This window comes from Hetaerina americana, unplaced genomic scaffold (genome assembly GCF_022747635.1).
Source record: "Hetaerina americana unplaced genomic scaffold, ioHetAmer1.1.p SCAF_214, whole genome shotgun sequence".
Taxonomy (NCBI): domain Eukaryota; kingdom Metazoa; phylum Arthropoda; class Insecta; order Odonata; family Calopterygidae; genus Hetaerina; species Hetaerina americana.
Window position 1 is genome coordinate 82,242 of NW_027286780.1, and position 10,721 is coordinate 92,962.

Sequence of the window (10,721 nt, forward strand, 5' to 3'; positions counted from 1 at the left end):
CCTTAGCTGCTGACACACCCTTTAAACATAAATCTAACTTACTTCTTTCTAGCTTTTATACCCGGCATTCTCCCTTCTATCACTCGCAGAGTTTTTATTTCCAGTCAATATGCCCTGCAATAATTCCCACTTTCTTCAAATTATTCCCAAAAAACTTCTCCCCCCTCTCCTAACATGCTGCAAACTTGTTTTAATTTCATTCCCATTTGATTTTTTTCTGCTTTTCTTTAATTTTCATTCCCATCTGTCATTCCATCTGGGTCTGTCATTAGCAACTGTTTTAAGTGATGGTATAACAACACAATTTGTTTGAACAAGTGCTATTTTCCAAAGGATATTAAGCAAGGTAGATGTTATGATTGACAACTGGGAAGACATTTCCTTGTTTACCCTCTTTGTTTTCCCACCTTTCCTGCCTTGGACTCGCCCAGCACACACTACTCTGCTTTCATTCTGTCCTAATTCCTACATCCCAATCTTCTTCATTCCTTGGTTCATATTTGGTCACCTTTTTGGGACATACATATAGCTCACATGGGCAGGTGAGAGGAAGCAATGGTTGGAGCTCCTTTAGAAAAAAACTATGAATCCATCAGCAAGTCTGTAAAGCATGTTGTGAACTTAATCATTAGCCTGGGTGATTTTTCATTAAATAAAGTTTTGATACAGTGAAATATGTTGTTACATTGTACCTCATCTCCCTTTTCTTGAAAGGAAAGAGATTCCATTGTTATTATAACTTAATGTTATAATTTCCACATTTATGACAATATTTTGAAATCTTTGCAATATTAATGCTTTAAAAAAATTCATTTGATTAACATGCACAAACATATTAATGCATTTCAGATTCAAATTTCTTACATGGTATTTATGGGTGATGATCTGAAGTTATTCATTTCAGCAAACCATTCTAAACCATTGATTAAGGTGTTCAACTCATTAGTTTTAAATAAATAAAATGCTGAAATGAAGTAGCAGCAGTTGTTAATCAAAGAATTTCCAATAAATTGGCATGAAAGCATTGCATTTGTTTCACTAAAATACCATTTGTATGAAATTCATTTCCATTTTAATTAAAGCTTAATATCTCTGGTATTTCAATGTGGTTATATGTATTGATTTCAGGTGAAAGTTTCCATTTTTATTTTTAAAGGGGAACTAATCTTTCAATCTTAAATCTGTAAAAATTTCTTTAGCCATTTTGAATACACAAATATTTATTTTTGCTTAAAACATCCTAAAATTAGTTCAAAAAAACACATTAACTTAAAATTCATAATCATATTTTGTTTTCCCTCAGGTTCTATTCCCATTGGATGCTTATGCTAGGTGAGATGAGGAGCATCCGTGGGAATCAAGGTTGATCAGCAAGCTTTTTCATCGAAGAAAATAAGGAACAAAGGTGTATATTTCCTCGGTGGTGCCAAGTTGGACAGTGCTGTCAGCATCTAAAGAAGTGCACTTCATGTGGATGTCAGCCTTAAATGAAGCCTTTGAATAGACTGGAACTCCTCCACCACTAACTTTGTGGATAGTGGCTATGAGGGTGTTTCAGTAAAATGTCTTGGCTAAAAAAGGATATTTGGAATACTGATGCAATTTCTAATTCAAATTTTATCTCAACAAATTTATTTGAGTAATAAAGATAAGAGAAACAATAATTTTGTCTATTTTTTAAATCCTTTGTGTAACTTTTGAATGACTAATTTTTCCTTAATATGCTGCTTAGGAATTAAAGAGAACTACAAGAATTCATCTAAAAATTTTTTTCTGAGCGTAATTGGGCACTGTAAAAAATGATTTGAATTATCTTAAGTACAGATAACTGTAAATGAATATATTCTAACAATCGCCAGAAAATATGGCCGTCAGAATATTACAACCTCTGCCATACATTCGGCAATGCGGGTTATTCAATCCGTTATGAATTGAACCAGAATTACAAGTATATAGTTTAACTTGTCTAAAATGGAATGTCGTAATTTCCTGCAAATATCTATTCGAAACAAATTATTGAAATGATTGTTTAAAAGCCAAAAAACCGCGAAAGGCATTATTTCAATTATCAGCATTAAATAGTTAATATGCGTAAAAAATATGAGTAGCATATGTAAAATATGAAAAGATGCCTTAATCCTTATGTTGGCAGCCTAAATTGTCATATTATTGTAAATAAAATATATCCTATGATGCATAGCAACATTGTGTGCACTCGGATCAATTGTTCTTTGGTTTTGAAGAGGTACTTCGTGATTACAACAAACATATGAGCTTCATTTGCCCGCACCGGGTAAAAAATACGTCATGCACCGAACTGAACGAAGTCCAATAATAAGATGCAAAAAAGCATGGTATCGAATATAACATTCCAAGAACCGGCTCACGCTTCAAAGAAAGAGTAGCTCCATCGAGGGCCAACCGCTCACGAGCCGTCTCTGAGTATCGTGAGGCTCAAGGTGAGGTGCTAAGCCTCCCCGAGAAAATATTCATATTCGTATAAGTCCCGAGACCAGCGAAAAATATTCTAAGTCCAGAGCCCCTCGCCAGCGAGAGAAGCGTCCAGGCAGGCAGATGCCTTGGATTAGTCGGGTGAGAGAGCCTTGCCGAGTTCGAGTTGATTTTGAGAAAAAATCGGCTAAGTCCGTAGTTTTGCAGAATATGTTCTAGTTTTGAACCCAAAACTTACAAGAAACCCGGTAGCCTGGGGGATAAGAGGTGGAATACGGAAGCGAGACTATAGACCATGTTACTACGATTTATTTTTGCAGCCGAAATTTTTTTTTTGCAAAATATTTTCGATTCGCTATTATGCACAAAATGTTAACCAGAGATTTTGACGGTAGGTTCAGGACGCCGCGGGAGATCGGGAAAACAATTAAATATTGAATATTATTGCGAGGAGGGCTGCCATTTTTTCCAGCCGGGCGGCGGGGCGCCGGAAAAAATGGCAGCCCTTTTCACAAAAATATTCAATATTTAATTGTTTTCCTGATCTCCTGCGGCGTCCTGAACCCACCGTCAAAATCTCTGGCGACAATTGACTGAAAATTAATGAACCAAAAATTAATTAACGGATTGGTTGAAGATACAGCCAACAGATGGCGCATGCCTTCACTATTTGTCACCTTCTCAACTACCAGCACATCCTAGTACATCCTTTTCCCACTAGAGACACCGATGTGTTATTTCGAAATTCAATTTTTACGTGACCATTCAAAATGCATTGTGTATTTCGTATCTGGCTAAATGGGATTCGTTCCACCTTATGGCACGTTTAATATAAATATAACGCGCCCTTCCGATTACTTCCTGCACATTCTCATTTTCATAAGGAATTTAAATATTAACGAGGTATTCCAGGGGGTAGAGCACTGACCGGACGGTCCCGGGTTCGATTCCCAGGCAAGTCTCTGGGCACCTGCAGCTCCACCCAAGCTATGAGATTTTTTGGGTACCAGATCTTCCTGGGAAACCATAACCGCCACAGGGAAAGGACCTGCCCCCCCTACCCTGATGTGTGAATTTCACATGCCGTTGGGCTTAGTACTGGATGAACTCCGCCATTACTTACCAAACCAACCTTCGGGTTGATTACTGTGTTTATGGTTTTTTTAAATGCTCAAATTAATAATGGGGCGGCAACCCTTATAGGTTGTAATATCTCCTACTTTATATTCAGTAATTTATTAAATTTTTTATCAACGGAATCGGGCAGTTGTGCAGTAAGGCAGAGTTATATTTTATCCAAAACACTTTAATAAAAGCATTTTCCAAAAAATTCCTGAAGAACTTGATTTCAACACTGTTTTAATGGTACAGTTGCTCTCCATAATTTTATCCATTGAACTGGTTACAGCTTTCACATTATTACTCCAGCCATGGTAAAAATTTTAATTATAATTGAAAATCAATAATGCAAGAATATATTCAAAATCTTTATTAATTTCAAAGAAATAGAATACAAAAGTGTCGGCTAAATAAGTCTTCTTAATCAATGCAGCAGACAAAACTGTTTCTGAAGAGACTTTGGCTTTGACAAAACCCATGTCCCTTATATTCCAGGGTTAATAACACCTCAGCTCCCATTAAGTTTATTTGGATTTCGCCCAAATTCAAATTTCGTACATTTGAAAATTTTCAGAGAATATTTTGTCTATGTGAAAAGTTGAAGTAATAATTTAATCTCTTACACAATGTGGAAAAATTATTACGTATGCTTTTCATTGTATTATAAAATTTACTTCACAAACTACTATCCCTACGTCACCAAGTAGGTCATATTCTGAAATTATTTATGCTTACATATCAATGGGATTCAAATTAAAAACCTAATAAAAATTAATTTGATTAGTTACACAGGCATATGGAATTTAGATTGTAATGAATTTCCCAACTGCATATTATTAGCCCACTAACTCGGAATTATTATAAATCATGGGAGAAGAGAGGGGAATACTGGGAATAATTAGGCAGGAATGGTGGATGCAGACCTCTTTGATTAGCAATGGGGTGCTGAAAATTGTAATAGAGGGGAGATTGTTAGGCAAGGAAGGGGTAGTAAGTAATAGTAGAGGCATATTAGACAGAATGGAATAAGGAGGTATGCATAAATTGAAGCGGGGTCTACTGTAGGGTTGGATGTTGGGTTGTTTAGTTAGATGGGGTAAGGAAGTTGTTGCTGCACTGTTTGGTAGCTGATTTTTATCATAAACCTATCTTTACCGGTAGATTAATGTAATAATAATTATTATTATTAGACCTATGCTAAAGAACTGTAGGAAATGTAGCAATCAAATAAAAATAAGATACCAAGGAAGTTAAAACAAATAAGATTATAATCAAGTCGTAGGTTTGATTTGTACGAATATGACATCAAAATAAGGATTATGAATTGGGTAACAGTGGATCAAAACTTAATGAACTGTAATTTACTGGACCAGATTAACCTGCCAATTACAGATCTAAATAATATCTTATACAAATGGCAGGGTTTAATCTTAATTTAATTGGAATTTTTTTGGGAACTTGTTTGCCAAAACAAAAAAATTTGACTCAAAGTAGGAGTGGATAATGCTAGATTGTTTCAAAATGTGATCAATACTCTTCATAATTCATTGCACCTCTCCATTCAGATTCAATTATCCAGTTTGAAGATTTAAGAATCGGACCTTGAGAAACTTGTGGAAAACAGAGGAGGGGAAAAAGCTCTTAGAAAGATTGGAGAACATTAACCCTTATACCCAGCAATTGTTAATTCAAAGAAACATTTGAAATAAAAATCGAATGAAAGTACGCCAATTTTTGTACGAGTGAGTGATTAAGAGTCTTTGGGTGTCATGGGTTTTTGAGGACCATTTTGAAGAGCCACTCAAATATATTCTTCACTATGGTAACTTTATTGCAAAAAACTCTAGGGTTTATTTACTGTATTTCCAACTTGAATAATTAAACATTAAATCACACTTCAATTTAATCAGCTCAAACTCGGCTGTAATATTTACAACCACAGTCACCTACCTACCTTTCTGTTCATTTGATCTATCGATTGCAGCTGGTTTCTGGCAGCTAAAAATATGAATGGCTGCCTGTTAAATATTTCTTAAAGCATTTCATTATTCTACAAATAGATAGTAAAAGTCTTTATTTACATGCTTCATGTTAGAGATTGGATTACATCAAATAGGAATAAATCTGTTAATTATAAAAACAAAGGAATAATCAAGCCACACCAGGAAAAACTACTAAATACTTGGCAACACAGTGATATAAACCACAAAAAATTACAGTAACCAACCCGAAGGTCTGTTTGGTTAGTGATGGTAGAGTTCACTCAATACTAAGGCCAATGGGATGTCAAAATTCACACATCAGGGTAGGGGGGGTCAGTGCCTTTCCCTGTGCTGGTTATGGTTTCCCAAGAAGATCTGTTGCCCTAAAAAAACAGCTTGGTTGGAGCCGAGGGTGCCTTAGAGACATGACTCCAAATTGAACCCAGGCCCTCCAGTCAGCAGACCAGCACTACTCCCAGACTACTAGGTTCATTTAATTTCTTTAATTAAATTAATTAAGTCCTTTACCATCAGACCGGCAAAATTTTGACACTTATTACAAATGTTGAAAGCATTTAGTTTATAAACTGACACTGACTCACTTTCTGTAAAAAATACCTTCCATTAAGATTAACAAAATTTAGCATAACAAATGTGCATATTTGAAAATTATTTCATTCAAAATTCTTCATAGACCGATATAGACTGATTGATTACATGTGCAATTAGTCATTAAACCAGATCTCTTTGGGAAACCAGAGCTGGCTCAAGGAATGGAACTAGGCCTTTCTTATTATCCTGTCGAGTGAATTCCACGAATGGTTCAAGTAATATTCATTAAATTAAGGAGATCTCTCTTATCAAACCAGCCTTCAAAATTGCATTGTTTTGATTTCAGATCAATGAGGCAGTTTCTCACACAAAGTAAATTATAGTCTGGCAGGAAAGAAACAGTTTTTAACCCCCTTACAGATCCAACTATCTTCATTTCAATAAATTATTGTCTCTTAACATTTTCGAATACACATTTGAGAATCTCTCCTTCAATGCAACAATTTTAGAGCGTAAAAATCAGGTGAATGATTTTTACGATCTGAAATTGTTGCATTGAAACGCATACTCTTATTAGCAGATGACTCTGTTATAAGTCGCTGTTATGGCATCTCCCGCAGTTTCTTTGAAATTTGAATATCTCCTTGTTCATACTTGGCACAAATTGGATTGGACATGGAACTAAGATTAACAGATGAAACTTAGCATTGCCACCGTTACCATATTTGCCATTCATTAGGTAGCAAAAATCTACCATTTCAATGACATTTATATCCTTCTGGAGGAATCACATGAGGAAGCAACCCAAGGTTCACATGAAATAATCTGTGATATCCCTTGGCTAAAGCTCTTGTCACTGAACTTTCGTGAAATTCATGTCCTCAACAAGGACGAAAAGAAATTTAATTGAGCACTATCAACAGAGGGTATCAAATTATAAACAATCATTATATATTGGGATTTATTTAATCAATAGTGAGACCCACTTCCTTCAAAAATTCACCACCATTGCCATGAATACTGCCCGCAGGTGATCGCTATAACTGCTTGCTTTTACCACTGTTACACTGCAACAATCAGTCTTCAGAAGCAGCTATAGGATAAGTCATAACCATTACATCACTATTTGAAAGCTACAACGGCAACGAATTCCAAAATCAGACATTTTTGAAGTTTAACTCTGACTGCAAAAATTTTTTTTTAATTACTACAAATACCCTCTAGCCCATGTAGGTGAACCATTTATTTTTTTCATCAAAATTTTTATTTAATGGCCTACCTAGTGGAAATTTGCAAGTATTAAGGGGAAAAAGTTTGTCCAGAGAAATTATATTCATGATTCCCAAGAGGATATGAAAAATCTATAGTCAAAACTTTTCTCTGTCAAAGAAATTATGAAAATAGATCATGATCATATTCCTTGCAGTAATACAACTGATGTGACACCAAACAGCACCAATCCACTGTCTATCACCAATTTTCTCTCAATGAATTGTGGTGATGGAGGGCTTAGAGAAGACAGGAAATGCAAAAGAAGGGAGAAATGGAAGGAATGGAGAAAAATAAACTGTGATGGAGAAGGTGCCCTGCCAACTGCATCTCGTTTGTTCCCTCAGAAGTCCCATGACAAGTCTTTCACCTTCCCTTCTGCCTTCTCCATTCAGCCTTATACCAAAATAACTCTGGTCATATCTCTCAATCCCTCAGCTATTCAAATAAAAAAACACTTCAGTGCTAAAACATTTAAGAACACTTTTGGAGGATATATCCAAGGCAAGTATTGTTGGGAGTAGCAAAGAACTCTTTTCCCTCTTAGAAGTAACAGAAAATTTGCTCTTTGAATTGTCTTAATGGTTTTACCAAATATTTTAAATTATGATATTATTCAAACCATGATGCTGATTGAAATCCAAATTGCTTAAAAACCATTACCATTTTTAGTATATTTCAGCTGGCAATCCCACATAAAACCCTTCAAAAGCCCCATTTGGGATCACAATCCATACGTCCATGAGAACCAGAGTGTTTAAGTCTATAGACATAACTGATTTGTAACTCAATGATCCCTTTGAGTAAGTAAGATTGAATAATTCTCTCAACTCAGATAAAGTATAATAATTTTCACTCCAGGCAAGTCTGCATAAATGTCAGTAAGAAGAGTTTGTAAATAACAGTGAAATTTCAAAAGAAGTAAGCTATAATTAATCATTGCTTTCAATGCAGACATGCAAGTTCCAGGAATCATCACTTGAAAGGCAAAACATCATGTTCATTATAGATTACCTTTCGGTGAGATTCTGCAGCAGATGGAATGACTTTCATGGACAATATGACCGAGAAAACCAAGGTAATGAAAAAATAGGCAAGTACAGAAAAAAAGCAAAAATTTGAAAGAAGGATGCGGAGAGATGGGGCTGGGGCTGATACAGAGGTAAGAAAATAGGTAACAGAGGAGTTTAAGGTGTTAATTGAAGTAACAGAGGGTTAGGTAATGACTGGGAAATGATGAATTAGTCATCCTCGGTTTTCAACTGCTTTGGTCTATCTGGTCTGAAAGCAGTTTTACAATTGATCCAAAGAATTTTGTAACTCAAAACATCCCAGGAGGCATTTACAAGGTGAAAGGTTAATGTGGCAAGTCTTTTACATTGCCCATTCATACAGAACTCAACTGTCACTTGCAATAACACAATTGAGACATTGAAAAAACAAGGAATTCTCTTTTTTGGTGATTGCATATTGTGTGCAGAGTGGCCTTTACTTGAGATGTAATTTGGAAAGGCAAACTTAATGAACATTGAGAGCTGATTCTAACAAACTCATCATAGAAGCCACAAACTCATGGAAGTGAAAATTCAAATGGACAAAACTAAGGAAAATCAGAGACATCTTCACATCATTACTATGAGGCCATGAAGACCATTGAATTTAAAATAAACTCTGATTATTTTAACCTTTTGCTAACAATAGCTCAATAAACAGCTCCTTAATTCCTTAGAAAAAGTGTCCAAACCATCCTTGAACTCATTGGAGAGAAAATATCCTAACCACAATCCCTCAATCAACATAAGGTTTGTTGTGATTTGTAAAATAAATTATAAGACAAAGACAGTACCACACCTGTGTTCTAACTTAAGTTTATGCAAAGGTTCAAAGAAAACTTCATTTCACAGAGCACATTAGATAACTTGCATCCAGCCAGTTAAAGGGAAATATGAGATTGATTTGGAATTTTTTCTTCGATTGAAATATTCATTTGAGAAAGAAAAAAAGAAAACCCAATCAAAATTTGAATAGCAAAATAAAATGCTTACAATTTATTGAAGAACCAATTGTCCTCTTTGGATTGGGACATGCCACTAACTATATAAAACGCTCACTACTACTTGTAGAAGCACTGCAAAGATCTTGAAGTCAAATACATACCTCCAAATTTTCACATAAGGGATAAAATATATAAAGTTTGAAAATAGCTTACATCATTACTTGCAGTGTAAATCTTGCTCTCTCCCCTGTCCCTCTTCTGCCTCAGCCAACCTCATATGGTCTAGCACACATCCGAGTTAGCTTCTTTCAGTTGAGAGCACACAAATTGTGACACCAGGGTTATGCTGATGATGCAGTAACTAAGAAAACAAAAAAATTCTTTAAAATTTGATATAATGTAACGATTGTTATAAGTTACAAATTTTATACCAGGTCATATATAATTCGACGAGTAATTATCTTCACTTAGAACGAATTTCAACTTGAGTACATGAAAAGAGACAAGAATGAGCATACTTATCTGCCTGGATCTTTCCTTGCCAAGTAACTGCTCCAAAAATTTGATGAACGTATTAATTTAATATTCCCAATAGAATGATGCGACGTGGTAGTCTAGAAAACCGAAATTTTACGCACTGTCAAGTGGTCCCCGGAATGAAATCCTAGTCGATATATTTGGAGAAATCTGAAATTAAAATAGAAATATTATGTGGTATTCATAAATTGAGGAAAAAAATATTATAAGACAGAGATATGTTTTGAATGTTCCCATTTACTGGATTCTAGAGGTTCACGCGGGCTAAGAGAGTTCATCCTGAGCTGTACAATCATTGTCATATTTAAAAAAATCCCTTCGGATCGATTATTAAGATAAAAATCGACGGCGAGAGTTGTTGAAACTCATTCAAGTCCACCTGGAATGCGCGGAGCAGCATCCAGTAATTCCATTGACCCACCGGAGCGGCTCGATCTTCCCTCACTCCGCCATTGACTCCTCGTCCTCCCTCCGCAGCCACGAACAGAATGCTTCCAGAGACCTCCACTCGAGAGAAGGGAGGAAGGAAGGCTGCCAGTAGCGAAGGAAAGCAATGTAGGCAAAAAGGCGATATGGAGGAATGCAGGTATTTACAAGCTGGATGATGCGGGCACGGGAAGTGGCGGAGAGCGAGCAAGTATACTGGGAGACAATGACGCCCGTCTGGGACAGGGAGGGGATGTGAGGGAGGAGGGTTAGAGGGAGAGAGGAGGGGACAAGAATGAAAGAGGGGAAAAACTCGCCCACTCCAGAAGACCTGGCCGATGAGTGCGTTGGAATGGTGAAATGAGTGAAGAGGAGGGGATAAGGAAGGG

The 10,721-nt window shown here is 36.0% G+C and overlaps 1 long non-coding RNA gene across 2 annotated transcripts; it reads right to left on the reverse strand.

Annotated features, from left to right (window-relative positions):
- Nucleotides 1–9,645: 9,645 nt before the first annotated feature.
- On the reverse strand, nt 9,646–10,369 carry LOC139688671 (uncharacterized). Of its 2 annotated transcripts, none has more exons than XR_011700778.1 (3): nt 10,328–10,369; nt 9,888–10,056; nt 9,646–9,730 (listed from the first exon to the last, which is right to left on the reverse strand). It is a non-coding gene; the product is annotated as an uncharacterized lncRNA (long non-coding RNA). The 2 variants fall into 2 exon arrangements; XR_011700777.1 differs by lacking the exon at nt 10,328–10,369 and adding an exon at nt 10,148–10,190.
- Between the last annotated feature and the right edge of the window lie 352 nt (nt 10,370–10,721).